We start from the raw sequence: 16,784 nt of genomic DNA, 5'->3' as shown, positions 1-16,784 counted from the left end.
GTGGGAGTATCCCCCCAAAGAGGGACAAAGGACCCCCTGGTGATCCTCTAATCACATGAGCCAAGGTGTGAAAGCGGGTGTGGGTCCTAATCAGCCAGAGTTTCCGGTGAGCTCATTGTGAAACCTGGCCCCACAGTATCATGTGATTTCCTGAGGTCAGATGGCCCAGGATGTGAGTGGGCGTTAAGGCGTCTGGGGAGGGAACTCAAAACTGGATTATAGATGGCAGATAGTTGGTGTCGTAAACCACCGCCTCTGTTCAAAGATGGTTGCTCACAGTGGACATAGATGGCCTTGTCCTGTGGAGGTGGCTCTTCTATGTTGTGCCATGCGCTTGTGAAGTGGCTGTTTGGTCTCTCCAATGTAGAGGTCTGGGCATTCCTCGCTGCACTGTACAGCATACACCACGTTGTTCAGTCTGTGTTTTGGAGTTTTGTCTTTCGGGTGAACCAGTTTCTGTCTGAGTGTGTTGCTGGGTCTGAAGTACACTGGGATGTCGTGCTTGGAGAAAACTCTCCTGAGTTTCTCTGATACACCGGCTACATAGGGGATGACAACGTTGTTGCGTCTGTCTTTCTTATCCTCCCTCGCTGGTGTCTGATCTTCTTTTCTGTGCATCTTTGCTGACTTTATAAATGCTCAATTAGGATAACCACATGTTTTAAGTGCTTCCTTTACGTGTGTGTGTTCCTTCTTTTTTCCTTCAGGCTTAGAGGGAACAAGTTCTGCCCGGTGGTGTAGGGTCGCGATAACCCCAAGTTTGTGTTCCAGAGGGTGATGGGAGTCAAAGAGGAGGTACTGGTCTGTGTGTGTGGGCTTCCGGTAAACTTCAATGCGCACGGTGCAGTCCAGGAAAGGCAAACAGTTGTCCTTTGTGTCTTCCCTGGTGAACTTGATGTGGAGTACTGAATTTGAGCAACCCTAAGCTTAATGCAGATTACTGTTAACATCTGGTTAAATTAATGGTCTGGAGCACCGGCTGTTGTTTATCAGGGCTTTTTGTGGATTTCTCCACCTATTTGCACTGATTTTACCTGCTCCGGTTTGTTGTTTTTCTAACCATTTCTCATCAGGTGTTAATTTTACTTGTTTATCCCCCATTTTCGAAGATTTTGCTGGGCCGTCACTGGCACTCTTGACTTCAGGGTGGTGGCTGACACGCCCTTCTACTCCGCGCACGGAGCTGTGTCAGTTTTATGAGGCGGAACTCAACCTTTCCCTTCTGTCACCAGTACGTGAGCCTCAAGCAAAGAAAACAATAAAAAACAACAATGGAAGTAGTTCAGCAGTGTATTGTGCTGTAAAATCAACTTACTCCCAAACACACATATACATACACACAGATAGACAATTGCGCGCTAATTTGTCACGAAGTATTTCACGGCCACTTCTAAAACCAGTCTAAACACAGTTCCTTTTTGGCGAACTCAACCTATTTCACGTGTTTCATGAAGTAATTGCGGCTACTTCCAACCTATTTTGCGCATTTCACGAAGTAATTCCGGCTACTTCTAAAACCCAAGTCTAATTTGGTTCCTTTCGGCGAACCTTAACCAATTTTAATTTGTTACGAAGTAATTACGGCTACCTCTAAAGCCTAAGCCTAATTCGGTTCCTTTCGGCGAACCCTAACCTATTTTATCACGTTTCTTTCAACCTTTGCGGCCGTTTTATATATCAAAATAGTGTTTCTCACCCTCAGAAGACTCACTGGTGGTTTGGATCGTCAGACTGAATCCCACCGCAGTGGATCAGACTATAAACACCGGTCCGGACCCAAATTCTAAAAGGGCTGTGCACAAACACGGCGTCAGGACTCAGTCCGCCAGATCCTAGAGCAGAGTCACAGATAACAGTTCTGATGTTTCTGCTCCGGCTCGGAGGACCAAAACAAATGACAAGAGATGTATTCTAAGACACTTCTTCAGCTTCGAATCAGAGAGGAGAAACACACACTGCAGTTAGTTACTTGCAAGCAAGGGCAGTCACAGCACTCGCACAGAAGTGAGGGCTCTGAGACTTGCACCGTGCCACTGCCCTGGTCTTTATTTATACATCATTGGGTGTGTGTGTATGTGTGTGTGTGTGTGTGGGGTCAGAGTGTGACCCCATAATTGACTTCCCTAAACCTGCTGGTCTGGAAGTCCGGCAGTTCATCTAAACAAAATGCACTTAGAGTAAAACAGACATAGATACGTTTATCCTATCATAAAAAGAAGGTATGCCCTTTTCCCATGCTCCCAGGATGTGGGTTTGAATACCAGAACACCCTGGAATGCACACAAAGCCTACTAAAGATCACACATCCTATCACTACACAATCGATTATATGCCTCTAAGCATATATGGAAACTTATATCATTAAAAGATTATACTGACTACTAAGTACAATTTTCCTTTGACAATTTGTATCCCAGTGCAACTTTACTGTATAAAGTATAGTATAGTATGTATATCTCCAAAATGTCAGGAGTAGGAGTAGTTAGCCATTACAAGAAGTGTTTGTGAACTAAAAATCATGAATGTGGGATACTGTTTGTACGTGATTTGAAGAACCCAGCGCTGCTCCCGACGAAGGGAAAACCAATTCTGCAGGGAGACCTACCTCGGCACTTGTGCAGGTGAAGCAAAGGGAAGATATGCTTCACCATATTTTCTAGTCTTTGGCTTAGAATGAAGTTGGTTTGGAAACATATTCAGTGATGCTTCATCTCCTGCTTTGCGTTTCTGTAGGCGCCCCGTGCTAGCAGTGTCCAAGCGTTTTGTCCCCCCCCCCCCCTTTCATCCCCCCAGGGGGCGGGCCCCACACTTTGGGAAGGTCTGCTCTGGCAGGTCCTGTGTTCGCTCGCTGACACCGTGGTGCCCAATTGGCATTTGCCACTGAACGCCACAATTGGCAGGTCCACCACAGGTCCACCTGTGCACTGCGATGAACACAGATGTGATGGACACAGACAAAAGCAGGTTTACCCTTAGCACATGTGACAGATTGGAACAGATCAAAGCCATGGAAAGCATGCAGGCAGTTCCTGGAAGATGAAGGAATTAATACCATAGAACACCAATAGAAAAATCCAGTAGAACACCTCTGGGACACTGTCCAGGAGCTCAGTCATGCCCTGGTCCAGATGAGACTTCATTATGCCTGGGGCAGGGATAGCTCAGTAGGTAAAGCGGTTGCCCCATGATCAGAAGGTTGGGAAATCGAATCCCCTGAACGGCTAACCTGAGATACCCGTGAGCAAAGTACCGTCCCCACACACTGCTCCCCGGGCGCCGCACTGGTTGCTGCCCACTGCTTCACTGAGTGAATGGGTTAAATGCAGAGAAGAATTTGCCCACGGGGATCAATAAAGTATACATTATTTAAAAAATGTATCTAATTAATTATAGGCTTTGTAATTAATTCATCTCGATTAATCACACTAAAAAAATTGCCCAAAAGCACTTTTTTTATTTTTATTTATTTATTTTTTTTATTTTAAAGGGCTTTGGTGGGCGACAGAATCAAATAATCGACATGGACATGAATTGTAACCTCAAGCTCTTTTAATTTATGGGGGAAGAAGCATTTAGATAGCATTTCAATTCAAAACAGAGAAAATATAACATCCCTGGCAAAAATTGGACAGAGGTAAAAAAACAAAAAAGTGTTATTTTAACTACTAAGTACATTTTCAAAATGGTATTGTCTTTGAAAAATGATTCAAGAGGAACAACTGAGATCCACACATGTAAGGACAGAAGAAACCATGAATGCACTTAACAATGATCTATTAAATCAGAACAGGGATAATGTTTAAAAAGAAAGTCAAAGTCATATTGCGTATGGCACATTATTAAGAATATTCATGGAATTATATGATAAAAGCTGTCCAACAATACACTATAACAGAAAGCAAAAATATTCAGATAGACCATGGATCACTAAGGGTTTACATAATGCATGTAAAAATGAAAATACACTCTATAGGGAATTCCTGAAACAAAGAACAAAAGATGCAGAAAATAAATATAAAAAATACAAAAATAAGTTGAACAATATTATATGTATATGTAGAAAGGAGTATTATAGTAAAACACTGATCAATAATAGTTTATGATACACCCTTTGGTGCCCCTGGACACATCATCAGTGATGTAACCTGGGGTCATTGGGGGTTTCGGGTCTTTCAACAATCAGACCCCCTCTCCCAGGCGACCCAGCCAGGGTTGACCAAGCCCCAGCTTGTGTCCAGGTAGCACTAACCCTACATGCCATTCCTCTCCTCTTTTGATCCACAGCCACCTCGACGCCGCTTCTGCTGCGTTGGTGGCCAACTTGATGGCTCTTCGCTGGTTAGCCCCTACGATGCCTAGCATTTTGTATGCCTTCAGGACTTGGTCGTGTCGCCATCCATATCGCCCTTGGGCCAGGGCTTTTGGGCAGCAACTTAAAATGCTCCAGGGTTCCTCTCTTCTGACAGAGAAGACAGCCTGGTGTCTCCACCTTCCCCCAAGTGAAGAGATTCGATGGACTTGGTAGCACATCGTATACTGCCCGAATCAGGAATTTTATCTGCTGGGGTTCTGCTTTCCACAGCTCATTCCATGTGACCTTAGGCACTACAGCTTGCTGCCATCTTTTCCAAGCCTGCTGCCTCAATTGCACAATTTAGCTGGTTCGCTTCTCCTCAACTCCTGCTCGCACCTCCTCAAGGATCAGTGACCGCTTCTCTTTCCCCTGTGCCTTGTTGTAGTTCGGTGTTCTACTGCTACCCAAGCCCACTTTTCCCTGGGCCACTGTACCCACTATCACCCTTTGCTGCAGCCTTGATACTGCAATGTCTACAGCTTCAGAAGCCCTCCACTTCCGCCCGGTCCTAACCTCTATTCCAGCCAGGGCAACCCAGGGGTCACTGGACTCCCGATATTGGAGCAGCTCCCTGGACCGGCTCAGCATGAACTCCTCACTTAGGCTGCTAAAGGGGAGCTTTAGCTTGTTGTTATGACCATACAGAGCGATGCTACTCAGGCTTTGTGGCAGTCCCAACCACCTGCGCAGAAACCTGCTGATCCTCATCTCGAATCCTTCCACTGTTGAGATGGGGAATTAGCAGGCTTTTGAATTTACACAAATGAATTTAGTTAATTCTACACAAGCCTTTCATGTTTCTCTTATTTACATGATTGAATAAAGTACAATTTACTTGATTATAAACAATACTGAGACTACTCATTTTTCTTGCATTGATTTACAGTGACTAAATTAGAATACTAAAACCATTGTAATCATGTTTGACCACAACCGGAAATGATGCAATATATTCAAAGACAACAACTAAATATGATTGGATAATAAGACCTAGAGTCTTATCCAATAAGACAACAACATAATTTAAGGAGAGCGCAATTAACCGCCAGATTCTGGAAGACTGTTTAGCCACATGCAACCTTTGGCACTGAGTCAGGCATACTGAGAAGGTAAGTAATTTAAATACATTTGTTTTAGTTGGGTACGTTTTCACAGAATTGTTGTAGTGCATGCTATATGAAAAGTAATCTGTAATGCCTCTACATGTTGTTTTTACAGTGCTAGCTAAAGTTGGTATTAGCTTCGTGGCTAAAGCTGAAAAATAGTAACAAATTGCACATAGTCGGGAGAAAGCAGCTGTTGTCGGTCAGATATGGAATTTATGTCTGTGACAGAGAGCACTGGCGTTTTTGATGGCTTAGCAAGTTAAAACGTCACTGAGAGAGCGCAATAGTGTTTGTGTTACTCATGCTAGTTATGGCTACAGTGGCTAAGGCTAATTAGTCTGGCTGTAACCGTCAGAGTTTAAGAAGCTGGGAGCGCCACAGTGCCATACCTTAATTCTTGCTGCTGACACGCACTCAAGTTATAATAAGGATCCTGCCACCTTAGACGTGGGTTTAAGAACCTGTGCCCATAAATGCCAAATCATTTTTCCATTTAGTCATTGTTTTAGGTGAAGTGTCACTTACTTGACTATTCTATTGGTCAAGCCCAAATAATACAGCAGATATCTACAAGGAGATAAGTTTATTAAGTGATGTATTGTGAATTTTCCAACATTGTCCTAACAAAAATCAGGACCCTTTTTTTCCCCTTTTTTTTCTACTTTGTGTGGAACATATGTGAGCTGCTTCTCAAAACATTATATATAAATGAGAGAAAGATTGTTACTCTTCTGGACCGGAATACCTTTTTTCAATTAAAATTAATGTTTTTTGTGATGGTGGAATTTTTACCTTTATGATCACAGAAGTCAAAACATCAGATAATGATAGCTTACCATCTAAACTCCCCATCTCTTGACAAGTCTGAATTAGAGGTCTCAGCTGTATCAGCTTTTCTAGTGGATTTGCTTAAAGAGGAGATAGCTTAAGTCATTAGGTACATATTCCCTGACATTCTGGAGGTCAACCTTGCACAGTGTGTGACATTAAAGGGCATAACTTATAGAAAGGGAATGGTACTGGCCCAAAGGGCAGCAGGTGGATTGCCAGAATACTGAAAAACCATATCTGCATTGTACCACAGCATATTCTACATTGTCAGAGAGCTTGGTGGCTGGTACAGAGAGCACGACAGAGCTTTTGAGCTCAGCCCAGTATCCACAAGAATATTCACTCTCGTTTCACTCTGTTAACTCCTTGATACTTATCCATTGGTCGACTATAAGATTGGATCAGTCCACATTGTGACTTTAAAAAAGCATATAGAAATAAAAGGTGTTCAGATAAGTGTAATAGGTTCAGTCGCATGTATTTCATTAGATAAATTCTTCTTCTTTTTTTATGTCTGATCTTTATAACTTTGACTATTGGGTATGGATAGCTGTATGAAAACTAAACTGAAATGATTCTTTCTGAATGTCTGATATGTAATTCTTTTTTGCCTACAGAGTCCTATGGTCCTAAAGAAGCGCCTGAATCAACTGAGGATCTCATCGTTGAAGTCAAGAGACAGTGTGGTCTTCAGGGCAGTTTCAGACTTCTCTATTTGACTTCCATGAGGTAAGGTTTGCCTCATACACAGTGTTCTTGCGGTATTAGCCTAAAATGATTAAGGCACAGTTGTTATTTGACAGCCCATTTCTTCAGCATGAGTGATTGCAGTCTTCTTCCAGGTATTAAACCTTTGAAGCTCATTCCTCTGTGCTCATGTTTTCAGATCAACGCTGAGTTTAAAAGAATTGCCACCATCCCCCCTCAAACAAAGTTCCCGGCTCAGCTGGATCTCCACTTGGACAACCTGGTGAAGTTGGTCAACAGAAGAGGAGAGCTTGGACTAATATTGGAAAGAATTGTGGCACAAATGGATAATGTAAGTGATAAAGCCTCAACACTCACTTAACATGATCCTCTTTGGATGAAACTTTATAATTGTGGAAGATTTCAAATGTTTTCCCATGATAAATTCTCTCATTTTGTATTTTTACATCTGCTTGTTTTTTTAACCTTCACTTTGTCAACTTATTATTAATTGCCAGTAAACCTATTATTAATTTGTGTGCCTTTACTTTAAAAACATTCATGTAAAGTACACTATTAAAACTTAAATCAAGGACAAGGGCTGAATGAATATGCTAATTACATACATTTCATTTCAGTGTGAAGATGTTGATGCTGGACGCGAGTGTGTCAAGGGAGTGTGTATCTACATGGGTGAAGACCCAGGCATGCTTATCCGGGAGTATGTGGTATGTACTTGTCCTTTTTTTTTTTTCTTTTTTTTTTCGGACTTTCCACAGTGTGTCATATTACTTACTTGGCATAAAATGACTAACATGGCTTCTCTTTTACAGGGCATGGAAGAACGTGCCATCAATGAGACTGCTGAAGACACCACTGTTCGAATTTATCTTCTTAAAGAGCAAGCTTCAGCAGAAGAACAAGAGTTGTCCTTGCAGGCATCAGGGTGGCGAAGAACTTGGATAATGTAGCATTTGCTGTGATAATGCTATTTAGACTCATGTATGCATTAAACCTTGCCTACCCTGCTGACCTCCGCTACACCTTTGACATTTTCCAGAAGGTTTTCATGGAACTGGATGGAGCTAAACTCTCTAAAGTTCTTGCTTTTAAAAACCATCTGTTTCATTGAGAAGTCAAAGACAGCACTTCTGCAATTCTTTGCAGTTTTTCATTTTGTGTTCAGTAACGTTATATTGCTTATCTTTTTATTGCTTTCCCCTCTTGTGACTGCAATGCAGGATGATCTTTCCTTCTGGTATCATGTTGTAAGAAATTTTTACTGACGATTTTTAGCAATATGTTCTGAGTCATCCTTAATGGCCTGCTTATGTTTAAAAGGAAGATTAAGATTCATGTAGGTGTTTGGTATTAGTTATGTAACAATGTCATTTAAGGCTCAACTTAGTTGAAATTTTGTACAGGTAAATACTTGTACAGAAGCTGAAACTGTTGTCAAATAATACACAAGTTATATTTGTGTAAATCTGTTTATTCATAAAAGCGTGTTGCTTTTTTCAGGTAGTCTTAATTTAGTTTAAATTTTCAATTGTGTAATTAATACAAATGTTATATGTAAGAGATGACAGGATCATCTATAAGCACTTTCTTTTATTTGCTGCTAAGCTTAGTTTTTTGTGAAATATTTGCAAATGTTTTAAATTTTTCTTTTAGGTATTTCTGCAGGCTATCTTTAAAAATGTGTTTAAGTTTATATGGATGTGATTTTGGGGTTGTTCATGGCAGCTTACTGCTTTCACTGCTGTTACAGTTTAATAAATGTGAATTGTTCAGCAGCACTCAGTCTTTGCCTTTTTTGTCAATAATGATCAGTTAATATTTCAATTGAAAAAATTAAGTAGGATTTAAAGCCATAATTTGTGTTGCAGGAACATAATTGCAATGTGTTTACATTACACAATATCATTGCATACCACTGACAATCAAAAATAAGTTGGTGTTAAACATTAAAATATATTGACTGTGATGGACCGAGTTGAAAAACAGGAGGAGTCCCAGGAATTATTAGAAAAAATATAATTTCCATTTATTTAACCCCCAAAAATTATATTTACAAAAGTAATAAATGTTGAGCTCATAAAAGAGGTCAAAGAAACAAAACTGAACTCAGGCTAAGACTACAAACTTAACAAACCAAATGACTACCCAAACAAACATAATTGACCTAAACATGAAATGACACACAGGGGTTTATATAATGGCTGATCAGACCATTGTGACACATGAAGGGTAACAAACAAACACAATCATAAATCACAAAACAATGCAGTACATTCTAGTTTGTTAATAAACTAAATACTAAAGAAGAAAACCAAAACCCCATTAAACCCTAAACTCAAATATTTAACTAAATACAAATACTTTGTTTTTAAAGTAAAGAAAACACATATTCTCCCTTTAGCAGGAAGTGGTGGTGTGGTCCAATTATCCCTCTTTTGCATATAATGGTTTCAAACCCCTGGCTACCATCTTTTGTCCAGCAACTCCCAGGGATGATGGCAGGTAAGAAATAAAAAGACAAAGGTTAGTCAAAAATCAAAGTAATGAAGTGGTGTGAATACATAAGTAAACTAAATGTGCGTGCTTACAAATAGAACAAATGTATCCAAACCAATCAATAAAGTTATTGGTAACTAAAATGTGTTACTATGTTCAAATGAAGAAATGAAAATACAAAAGTTACCGACTTTAGAGTGTGGTACGGGTTTGGCCATCACACACCCCCACTTCTTGATCTTCCATCGGGCAGCGAGAGAGGTAATCAGCAGTGGTGTTGTCTTTACCAGGGATGTAGTGAACCTTAAACCGGTATGGCTGCATAGCCAGATACCACCTGGTGATTCTCCCATTAGTGTCTTTCATCCTTTCCAGCCACTGCAGGGCTTTGTGGTCAGTTTGAAGGATGAATTCTCTTCCCAACAAATAATATTTGAAAGAGTCAAGTGCCCATTTAATGGCCAAGGCTTCCTTCTCAACCGTTGCGTAGCGGCTCTCCCTTGGTAGCAGCTTACGGCTGATGTAGGCGACAGGATGTCGATCCTCTGGTGGTCCCTGCAGAAGCACTGCTCCCAGACCTCTTTCAGAAGCATCAGTCTGCAATGTAAAGTCTTTTGTGAAATCTGGTGAGTGCAGAACGGGGTCCTTACTCAGGGACTGGCGAATGTCTTTGAAAGCTGCAACGGCTTCAGCTGTCCACTGAATCTTATTGGGACATCTTGAGCCAGTCCTGTCCGTCAGTGGGGCTGCTCTCGCTGAGAAGTTGGAAATGAATCTGTTATAGAACACAGCCATGCCGAGGAAGGATCGCAGCTGTTTCCTGGTTTGTGGAAGAGGACATGATGCAATTGCATTAATTTTGTCAACCTGCGGTTTAATTGTCCCACCTCCAACAGTAAACCCGAGGTACTGGACTTCAGTCCTAGCAAGAGCACACTTTGCTGGATTGATGGTAAGGCCTGCGGAACGCAGCCGATCCAACACGACCCTTAGGTGATCCACATGCTCTTCCCAAGTTCCACTGAAAACAACAACATCATCAAGGTACGCACAGGTGAATGCTGAGAGACCACAGAGTACCTTATCCATTAGTCTTTGAAATGTTGCTGGGGCCCCATGCAGACCAAATGGCAGGACTGTGAACTCGAACAATCCCCACGGAGTACGGAATGCTGTCAACTCTTGAGACTGTTTAGTGAGAGGTACTTGCCAGTATCCCTTGGAGAGATCAATGGTTGTTAGATATTTTGCCTTCCCCAAACGCTCGATGAGATCGTCAATGCGTGGCATTGGGTAAGAGTCAAATTTTGATATGGAATTGAGGTACCTGAAGTCGATGCAAAATCGTATTGTGCTATCCTTTTTCGGAGCCAACACAACAGGGTTGCACCACTCACTTGCTGAAGGTTGGATGATTCCAAGAGACAGCATGAGGTCCACCTCCTCCTTTAACTCCACCAGGAAGCGTTCTGGTATCCTGTAACTCATACGCTTCACAGCTGCATCAGGTTTTAAAACAATGTCATGCTCCACCAGACTGGTGCGACCTGGGTACTTTTGAAATATGTCTGAACTAATCAGAGGTGTTACCTGAGACTGTTGCTCACTGGTGAGATGGTTCAGGTCCAGGACAGAGGCTGTTACTGAAGGCAAGTAGTCATTAACTTCTTCCTCCTCATCCACGCTGTGAATAAGCAACCCCTCTGTTTTATTCTCAGTGCGTGGAATCCATTCCTTAAGAAGGTTAACATGGAGCACTCTACTCCCTCGCTGGAGACCTGGTGTGGAAACTTTGTAGGTAGTAGGTCCAAGTTTCTTCTGTACTTGAAGGGTCCCTGCCTCTTTGCCAGCAACTTGCTGTCAGAAGTTGGCAACATGACCAAAACCTTCTGGCCAGGGACAAAACTCCTGTGGCGAGCTTTCCTATCAAACAAAATCTTTTGTTGCTTCTGAGCAGCTGCCATATGGCTCTGTGCCAGTTCACTCATCTGCTGAAGCTTTTCCCTCATATGAATGACATATGAAATAACACTGACCGATTCCCCTTTACCTTGCTCTCCCTCCCATGAGTCCTTCAGCAGGGACAATGGACCTCTCACCTCATGGCCATAAAGAAGCTCAAATGGGGAGAAGCCAGTGGAGGCTTGAGGAACTTCCCTGTAGGCAAAAAGGAGGTATGGCAGCCACTGGTCCCAATCAGACCCTGTATCATTGACAAACTTTCGGAGCATTTGTTTGAGAGTTTGGTTGAAGCGCTCCATCAGTCCATCTGTCTGTGGGTGATAAGGGGTTGTCCGCACACTCCTGATGCCTAACAGCTTATAAACCTGTTTCAACAGTGTGGACATAAAATTAGTGCCTTGGTCAGTTAAAATCTCCTGTGGGAATCCAACTCTTGAGAACAGTTGAATCAATGAGGAAGCTACAGCTTTTGCTTTAACAGTTTTTAATGGAAAGACTTCAGGATACCTCGTAGCATAGTCTGTAATGACTAACATAAAGCGATTTCCAGCTTTACTTTTTTCCACAGGACCAACTACGTCCATGCCAAGGCGCTGAAATGGTATACCAATGATTGGGAGAGGTTGGAGTGGTGCTTTGGTGGGGACCCTAATTGAAGTCTTCTGACATTGAGGACAACTCCTGCAAAACATGGCAACATCTGAGCGCAAGCCAGGCCAAAAAAAGTATCGCTTAATGCGAGCAGTGGTTTTATGCTTCCCCAGGTGGCCAGCCCAGGGAATGGAGTGCCCCAAAGTAAGCACTGTTTCACGAGCCGCTTTAGGGACCACTAACTGCTTAACCTGGCCATGCTGGTGGTATAAAATGCCATCTTGCAGAATGAACTGCTCTTTATTTGTGTCAGATTCAACAGAGTCCTTTTCCTTAGCCCTCAGCAACATGGCAGACAAAGTTGGATCAGCCTGCTGCATTTGTCTGATGTTTGTAGGTACTGAAAAACCTAAAGGCATATCTGGAGCAGCCTGAACTGATGTCTTTCCAACAGTGTGTTGAAATTTTTCACGTCTTTTTCACCCTCCTGCACTTCTCTCAACAAATCATAGATGACTGGCAGATCCTCCCCAAGAACTACAGGATAGGGCAGATTATCAGCTACACCAACCTTTAACAGATAGGGCGTCCCTTGCACTTCAATAAACAGATCAGTAGTAGGGTATGGTCTTTCATCACCATGTATACAGCAAACTGATATGATTTCAGAAGGGCATGTGTAGTCATTTGACACATATTTCCTGTGTACCAGAGTCTGTGTGCTGCCAGTATCTATTAAAGCATTCATTTCTTGTCCATTAATCTTAACTGTGGTGATTTTATTTGACTGCTTTCTCTCAGATTTAATATCCACATTCTGATGAGGCACAAAACACATCTGAGATAATTTGCTTTGATTATTAGGACACATGGGCTTAGTGTGACCTTCCTGTCCACAAAGGTAGCACACTGGTGGCCTTTTACCTGGCTTCGAGGCATTTGGAGGCTGGTTTTCCCTTGTAAAGGGCTTACCCACACCGCTGACCTCTGAGGATGCTGAGGGGGTTGCGACCGACGTGAATCTCTGGCAGCCTTCCATGCACAGTTGCTCCATGGCTGACTCTTACTTCGAGCAGCTACAAACACATCAGCCAGGGTGGCGGCCTCTGCAGCAGACTTTGGATTATGCTCCTTAATCCAGACCTGAAGCTCAGGACACAGCATTCTCAAAAACTGCTCCAAGATAATAATTTCACCAACTTCTTTTATAGTTCTGTTTTTAGGCTGAATCCATTTCTCATAAAGTTCTTTCAGTCTTGCATACAGTTCCTTGGGACTCTCATCAAAAACTTCAAGACAGCGAAATCTTTGCCTGTATGTTTCTGGGTTTATGTCATATTTTTGCAAAATGGCAGCTTTTACCTTCTCATATTGCAGTGAATCGTCCACATCCATATTAACGTAGGCACTTCGAGCCTTACCAGTCAGAAGAGGAATGAGGTGAAAAATCCAGTCTGACTCTGGCCAGCGACAAGCAGCTGCAGTTCTCTCAAAGGTAGTGAGAAAATGTTCAACATCATCTTCAACAGCTAGTTTCTCCAGTTTAGGATGATGAATATGCACAGACTGACCTATTAATATGGAGGCTGAGCCAGAACCCTCATGCTGAGATGTTGCTTGTGTCTGATAATCAGCTGGAGTTTCAACAGGCTCTGGATCAGTTGATGTGGGCTCTGGAAGTGGGGTGGTTCTAGCCTGCACTTCCATTTGTAAAAGCCGAAACTGGTGTTGCAAACTCTTAAGACGCTGTTCTTGCAGTATAGCATCCTCTCTCTGCTTTTTATCTCGAACTTCCTGTTGTCCCATGAAAGCCTGAAGAATCCCAGCAATATCAAGCAGAGTTGGCTCCCTGGTATCCTCTCCTTCAGTGTCTCCAGCCACAACTGAAATTCCTTCTTCCATCTCCTTCTCCCTCTCTGGCTGCTGCAAGGCCTCTTTGGCCTCCATTTTATTTCCTCTCTTTGGGCGCACAGCATTCTGCATGGCTCAAAAAGTTTGTCAGGGGAGAAAAAAGGGGAGAAAAATGCAAAAAAATCCTGTCTCCTCAACTGAAGGGTCCCACTGCTGCCACCAGATGTGATGGACCGAGTTGAAAAACAGGAGGAGTCCCAGGAATTATTAGAAAAAATATAATTTCCATTTATTTAACCCCCAAAAATTATATTTACAAAAGTAATAAATGTTGAGCTCATAAAAGAGGTCAAAGAAACAAAACTGAACTCAGGCTAAGACTACAAACTTAACAAACCAAATGACTACCCAAACAAACATAATTGACCTAAACATGAAATGACACACAGGGGTTTATATAATGGCTGATCAGACCATTGTGACACATGAAGGGTAACAAACAAACACAATCATAAATCACAAAACAATGCAGTACATTCTAGTTTGTTAATAAACTAAATACTAAAGAAGAAAACCAAAAACCCCATTAAACCCTAAACTCAAATATTTAACTAAATACAAATACTTTGTTTTTAAAGTAAAGAAAACACATATTCTCCCCTTTAGCAGGAAGTGGTGGTGTGGTCCAATTATCCCTCTTTTGCATATAATGGTTTCAAACCCTGGCTACCATCTTTTGTCCAGCAACTCCCAGGGATGATGGCAGGTAAGAAATAAAAAGACAAAGGTTAGTCAAAAATCAAAGTAATGAAGTGGTGTGAATACATAAGTAAACTAAATGTGCGCGCTTACAAATAGAACAAATGTATCCAAACCAATCAATAAAGTTATTGGTAACTAAAATGTGTTACTATGTTCAAATGAAGAAATGAAAATACAAAAGTTACCGACTTTAGAGTGTGGCCACGGGTTTGGCCATCACATTGACATTATGCAATGCATTGATATTATGGTAACAAATAAATAGTATGTACATCAAACATGATTTTTTAAAGTAATCTGATGTAAATAAAATACTTTGATTTGACAAGCATTAATTACTTGAGGGAAAGTGGAAAATTAAGTCAGTCATACTTATTCATATTATGTGGGACCGATGTACACAATAAAATCAAGTAAATTGAAAGAACTTTTTTTTTCAGTGTAAGAGGGGCCACAAAATCCGGGGCAGAATTCCATGCTGATAAATCCAGCCTTTAAACTTGCCAGGAAGGCCAGATATATTCACTGTTTAGAGCCAGGTCTCCAGGTCTTCGTTGGTCGCTTGTATGGAGGCTGCATCTTTCAGGCTGCGGTTAAATACCTTACCTAGGCTCTTCACGGGCCTCTGAGTAAGTGATGGTATCTTGATGGTGCCTAGTGAAAACAAATATTTCTCAGTGACCTTTCCTTTCTTCAGCACAAGCGACCTCGACTTGGTGGGCTTGAACCTCATGCGTGCCCAGGAAATCATCTCATCAAGACCCTTCAGTATAGATATAGATCTGTATGCGTTTGCTAGATCAAGCCATAGTACTGCCAGGTCTCCTCTGTTCTCCCTGGCTTCTCTAATGAGCTGTGTGACCACGCCTATGTGTTCCGGGCACCCCGGAACCTTTGGGATCCCTTCTTTCTGGACTGAGTTATCGATGTAAGAGTTTTTCAGAAGATATTCTGTCAGTCGCTTAGCGACGATGCTAAAGAAAATCTTCCCTTCAACACTCAGCAAAGAGATGGTTTGGAACTGCTCGATGTTCTTGGACTTCTCCTCCTTTGGAATCCACACCCCTTCCGCTCGTCTCCACTGGTTTGCTACCTTACCCCTCCTCTAAATCACCCTCATGATTCTGCAGAGTCTAGTGCGTAGCCTCAGGCAGTTCTTATAAACTTTGTAAGGTACTCCACTGGGCCCCGGAGCGGAGCTTGCTCTTGCTCTTGCTCTTGCTCTTGCTCTCTTTACCACCTCCTGGATCTCCTTCCAGCTGGGCTCCTCCCCATCGAATTCCTGCTCTGGTGAGAACGGGTTGATCAGGGCTTGACAGGGACCAAGATCTTGCTCTCTACTTTCGTCGCTGTAGGTCTCCTTGAGGTAGTGGTCGACCTCTGCCTTGGAGCAGACAAAATGCCCACTGCGCTTCTCTCCTAGCCCTTTGTAAACCCAAAGGGATTCGCTAGGAAGGCGGCTCGTCTCCTGGTCCTCTCCTTCATTCTCCTGCTGTGCCACTCGGCTCTCCTTAAGGTCATTAACCTCTTGCGGATTATGCTACGTAATTCCCCAAGGGGTCCCCTCTCCTTCTCACTTTCCACCTTGAATTGCTGCTTTAGGCTCTTTAGTCGCTGCCTCAGCTGATGTATCTCATTGGCTCTGTTTTTCTTGGTATAGAGAGGCTTCGCTGTCTGCTTCCCCTCTTGTCCAAACCTCTCTACAGCTAGGCTGACTATCATTGTGGTCATTGTCTTTAGGCGTTGGTCAGCTTGTCCCTTGGCAGTTGCTTGCAGGATGGTATCAACATCTTCGTCGAACTGGAGCCACTCCTCCTTACTAGCTTGAGGCCATTTCACCCGACGATGTTCTGATGACTTGTGAGCTTTGGGGGCCTGCATCACCTGGAGGCTCCGGGCACTGTGGGGTGACTCCGGGCCTGGATCCTCCTTCGTCTTACCAGGTGTGCTTCCTGCACGCTGTGATGCCAACACCTTCTGCTCATAATAATAAACATAATATAAAGAGAATACGGGATGTTTTAAACAGTATCATTAAGAATAATTATGGACAACAAAGTTATCCTCAATATTTTATTGACAATGGCAATATAAATGAAAATACTGCTGATGTGGTCAATAGC

At 42.4% G+C, this 16,784-nt stretch overlaps 1 pseudogene; it reads right to left on the bottom strand.

The window, feature by feature from the left end:
• Nucleotides 1–4,179: 4,179 nt before the first annotated feature.
• On the bottom strand, nucleotides 4,180–16,557 carry LOC116311482 (annotated as a pseudogene).
• Between the last annotated feature and the right edge of the window lie 227 nt (nucleotides 16,558–16,784).

Source organism: Oreochromis aureus, linkage group 13 (assembly GCF_013358895.1).
Source record: "Oreochromis aureus strain Israel breed Guangdong linkage group 13, ZZ_aureus, whole genome shotgun sequence".
Classification (NCBI taxonomy): domain Eukaryota; kingdom Metazoa; phylum Chordata; class Actinopteri; order Cichliformes; family Cichlidae; genus Oreochromis; species Oreochromis aureus.
Note: the sequence above shows the minus strand (reverse complement) of the source record. Positions and strands in the feature narration are given on the sequence as shown.